Consider the following 5,370-nt stretch of genomic DNA (forward strand, 5'->3'; position numbering starts at 1 on the left):
CATCTTTAGTGCCTGATCAAACCCAAAAAAGTTTAGGTTACAGTGGAAAATTCCCATAATGGTTGTGTTACATTTTTTTTTTTTACCCCGAATCCAAAAAGCACAGTTCTTTCTAGGAATGCACAGATAAAGGACACCTGGAGTGGCTGGCCTCATTCTTAAGGGACATAATCCTTAGTAACCTGGTTGCCTGGTGCCTCCAATGCCTTGGGGAATTCTTGTACCATCCTGGAGCAGTTGAGATCACTGAGATTCTGAATTGGGGAGCGAGAAGAAAGAAGGTGAGGGAAGGCTGTTTTTCCATCCAAGTGGTAACAGTTTTTTGCCCCGCTAGGCTAGACATACCATGCTTGAGCAGAAGTTCTGTCCCCCAAAGCTGACACCTGATGAGGCTCTGCCTCTAAACTGCAATGTGCTTCTCACTCAGGTGTTCAGCAGTGCAAGCTCTGAGAGTATGCATTATCTGTCCATCAGATTGTCCCATGGATCTGATTGTTTCTGCTTCACTGGGAATATTGGGGGAGCGTCGAGGCACAGCTGGATATGTACACTGACAAAGTAGTTCAGATCAGAAAAAAAAAAAAAAAGTCTTAAACTTCTAGACACACTTGAAAAGGGAAAGCAAAGCGCCATTTCAGCCAAGCATTTGCCAGATGTCTCTGCTCCAATCTGAAGGCAAACTAGAGCAAAGCTCTGACACTAAGGGACCTTAAGCTCCTACTGTAGATTTGTTATTAATTAAAAATTCAGCAAGGGAAATCTCATGTTCTTTAAAAGAATGCTTTATCTATTTCCCCATATGAGGATGAACTCTCATAAATTCTATTTTATGATACTCATATCGATGGTTTGGGAGAACGAATTAATTGTTGGGGGAACAAAGCAGGTGAGTGAACACAGAAAAAAAGTCTTACCAAAAGAACAATTAAATGAGATAGGTCATATGATCAGGGTTGAATATACTCCTGATGATTCTCCAGGTTCCTTTCTTTCTGTAGGAGGGGACTCAGAGAAAGCACTACTTTCCCAAGGACTATTATTTAAGTCTACAAGTGTATTGAAAGGCTTAAGGTCTGAAAATCAAAATCTGAGTGACTATTAGGGAATTAAGAGTTCCTTCAGATAGCCCTCATCATAATTGAAATCACATCATGGTTCTAGTACTCGAAATTCCAGTAATATTCTTTTTTTTCCCCTTAATTTAGTTCACTGGCTTAGGCACATTTTTCAATGCTAGAAATTTTGGTAGTATAACGAAGGGCATTGAAAGACTCAAAACAACAATAAAATAAATCAGTAATATTTATAATACAGTCACTACTATAGCAAAATGATGTTTCCTTCTATCCATAAAGCATCAGGTGTTATGGCATTTTTTCCTTCATCCAAGTTTGGTACCCTTTCCAATTTTGATCACCTCTTCTACTGACCTAATCATGATGTCTTAAACTTCAGGATATCAAGTTATAACTTTCCAGGAACGAACAAGCTTTCTTTGGTACCAGCTTAACTTTCATAGATATAATGCTCTATCTTAGGAAATTCTGAGTTAGATGAGGTAGTGGATATATCTGGGCTGAAATACCTTTTATTATTATTAACTTTAGAACACTGGCCTGCCCCTGGCATACACCCAAGGCTTGCCATGCTTACAAAGTTGTGTCTACATAGACTTTCACACGTGGAAATTTTTATGAAGTATACGTGAAATAGTAACATGTCTCCATTTGCACATAGAGACATTCAGAGTACTTAGTGCACACCACGACTCACATAGAGACATTCTCTGTGTGTGGTCAACACTTGGACATACGTGCTAGAGAGAAAAGCACATGTAAGAGAGGGTACAGGTGTGAAATTATGACATATGTCCTCACAGCTAGAGAGCGAGAGTGAGATTCTAGGATCTTAGAGATGGCTTGGGGGGTGGGGCAGTAAGTTGTTATAGGATGTGAAGGAGGAGAGCCTGTTGCACATTCTAGCCTTAGAGAATGGAGGGAAGCTGATAGCACAGATAAAGAAAGCATGCTTAGCAAAAGTGATGGATTGTGATTTGTAGTATTGACTGTTTGGACCTGAAAGACAAGTGGTAAGAAGTGAAATCTCTTTCTCAATTGCTCTGATAGTAATCCTGAACACAAAGCCATTGCTAACAGATGAAATTTTTCTACAGTCATTTGTCAAAAAGTTGTCAAAATATTATGTAACCTAGTTGCACCTTCATGGCCTTGGAATTCAGCTAGTATATACTGAAACTATGTCTTCTCCCTCTCTGTCCCAGCCACACAGTTTCCTTCTCCTTAGGCAAATAGTGTCAGGGATTTTTTTGGTGTGTGCTTTTAGACATGATTTATATATGTATAAGTAATTATGTTGTCTCATTTTCCACAACTGTAGCATACTCTTTTGTAGCTGGATTTCTTTATGTATACTCTCTCTTCTTCTTCTGCTCTTCCTCCCTCCTTATGTTTATGGGTATGTGTTACATATTTTATAAGATACTGCTAATCTTTTCTAAGGTAAGGTATTCAATTACCTAATCCCTAATGGTAAATTTTTAGCAGCCTCCAGCAACAGTGCTTTTGGGATCTGCAGCACATTCAAGCCCAGCCATGCTTTCACTGGGCAGCTGTCAGCCAATGACCAAACATGGCTGCATACTAGCTCCTGGACATTTCTGCTCCACGTAGGACCCCTCCAGGAGCCATTTATGTTGGGAGCTTCCAGTGGGCTGACTGAGATCTTCTCTGAGTTATATCATAGTATGAGTCTTCCTATTCAGTCCTTTCTCTTACCTATTTTCCTTTCATAGATATCAGAACATTTTCTGAAAACTGTCCCCACCTTTTCCTGCTCTCTTTACTTTTCATGGGCACCACTCTTAGTAAGTTTCTTGCACTTTTACTCTATACTGACATCCACTTTCCAAAGGACCCAGACTGACACACTTGATTTGTATCTGGGTCTTACGTGTTCTGGTTTTATGAATGTGAGTCATTTACGTAATTTTTCTCTTTCCCATTAATCATTTTTAATTATTACAGAAGTGATGCATGCATGAAAAATAAAATAAATAATCAAAGATTCTTGCCCATTTTGCCAGAGTAACTCCTCAATTAATTTCTCTGAAATAGAACACGAGGAGATAAAATTTTGAGTTCTTACATTTTGGAAAAAGTCTATTTTGATTTTGCATTCAATAATTAGTTCCCCTGGCTACAGAGTTAGAGTACACATTCATTCTATTTTCCTAGAAATTTGAAGACCTGACTTTCTAGTAACTAGTGCCGTTGCTGAAAAACCTAATGACTATTTGAAACTTAATCCTATGTACGTAAACTATATTTATTCTTTAGAAGTTACAAGAATTTTTTATGTACTCTTGGTGTTTGAAAATTCCACTGGCATATTTCCGGGCACAGGTCTGTTTTTGGTTATCATGCTGAGCACTCAGAAAACGTGTTTACTTTTAATACTGATTCATAGTTGTCTTCTGGGAAATTTTCTTCTATTATTTCTTTGATTATTTCCACCACCTCAATTTCTTTCTACTCTCTCTCTCTGGTGGCTGTATTATAGAAGTTGAACTTCTTGATTGCTAATCTATGTATATTTCTCTCACATTTTTGCAAAAGTATTTTTAAATTATTTCATGTTCTGCATGTCCTCAACTTCTATTGACTTTTTTGCACATGTTTCTAATTTGTAAGAATTCTGTTTTATTTTCCTTCTGATTATTTCTTTTTATTATAAGCTTGTGTGGGCTTCATAGATATAATGCTCTATCTTAGGAAATTGTGAGTTAGATGAGGTAGTGGATATATCTGGGCTGAAATACCTTTTATTATTATTAACTGGACTCACGTTTTCCTATCACTTTTGTTAAACTTCTTTCTTAGTTAATCTTAAAAATTCATAGCCTGACAGAATTTATTTAAAATTAAATATTCAACTCTTTTCCAGGGTTCACTGGAAGTATTCCTTTAACTTGGATTTCATTTGCTGGTTAGTTCATACTTCTCTCCCCACACCCCTAACTCCTGTGCATACAAATCTACTTACATTTTAATAACCCAAGATAGTGTTTCCTCAAAAACTTCACCCACTCAGTGCTCATTTTTCCAGAAGTGATTAATGATGATAATTTATATAGAGTCTTCTACTGAAAATCACATTAAATAGCAACATTGCCAGCACAGCCTCATATCTCATTACACTGAAGAGCAATACTTAGAATAAAGGCTGCTACTTAAACCAGTTACAAATCTTCAAAGCTGCATCTGTGAAAAAATGCTATAATTAAATTATTCTGATATGTGTGCTGACCATATTGTCCCTATTCACAGAGGCACTATCCAGGAGGCATTAAAAGTTCTTATTCTATGGGACACCTGGGTGGCTCATTCGGTTAAGGGTCTGCTTTTGGCTCAGGTCATGATCCCAGGGTCCTGGGATTGAGTCCTACATTGGGCTCCCTGCTCAGTGGGGAGTCTGCTTCTCCCTCTCCCTCTGCCTGCCACTCCCCCTCCTTGTGCTCTCTCTCTCTCTCAAATAAATAAATAAAACCTTAAAAAAAAGTTCTTATTCTAGACATAGCAGACTGGGTTCAGATCCCTATTCAACTATATGCTCTTGGACAAACAAACTTTTCTGAGCCTGTTTCTTCATAGCCTTGGTGTGAGGATGAACAAATATAATGCATGTGATGTATTTAGTATAGTGCCCACCACACTGCAAACATTCAAAAACATTAGTTCTTATGATCAATTGAGTAAACTGATGATCTGTCAGAGGAAAATCATTGTATCCATTTTTTTCCAAAAATGATTGCATCTTTTTATTTCTTGTTACCTCATTGCATTTGTTTTACTTCTAGAATAGTTCTTGTTTACTCTCACCTTGCATGTAGAGTTATTTTTCTGCTTCTCCAACTATACTTTTAGAACCAGGCAGCCAGAGATTGGCACATTTTCTCCTTCACTATGACTAGCAGGCACCTTGCATGTTGCACTTCATTAGTGAAAAAGAAAAGGTGATGGCACAGTGGAGTAGGGATATAGTTTGACCCCCAAGGTCTCTATGAAAAAAAAAAATGTTTTCAAATCACAAACTCAATCAAGCTTTTAGGAGGTAGAATCTGACAAAACCTCCTATGAGGAAAAGGAAGAATCTTATAAATAAATGAAGAAGAGCTTCAAGAATAAGTAGGCTCTAATCATGAGTGACAAAGTGAAAAGAGAGTTCTTGTAGATTGAGTAAATGAAGTTAGGCATGTCAAGGGTGTGAACATTCTTAGGTAAATGGTATGTGTTCTAAGGTAAGTAATTTCTTTGAACATAAGAAAAGGAGTGAGGGAAAGAAGATTAGGGA

Source organism: Mirounga leonina, unplaced genomic scaffold (assembly GCF_011800145.1).
Source record: "Mirounga leonina isolate KUSES-001 unplaced genomic scaffold, KU_Mleo_1.0 Mir_366, whole genome shotgun sequence".
Lineage (NCBI taxonomy): Eukaryota > Metazoa > Chordata > Mammalia > Carnivora > Phocidae > Mirounga > Mirounga leonina.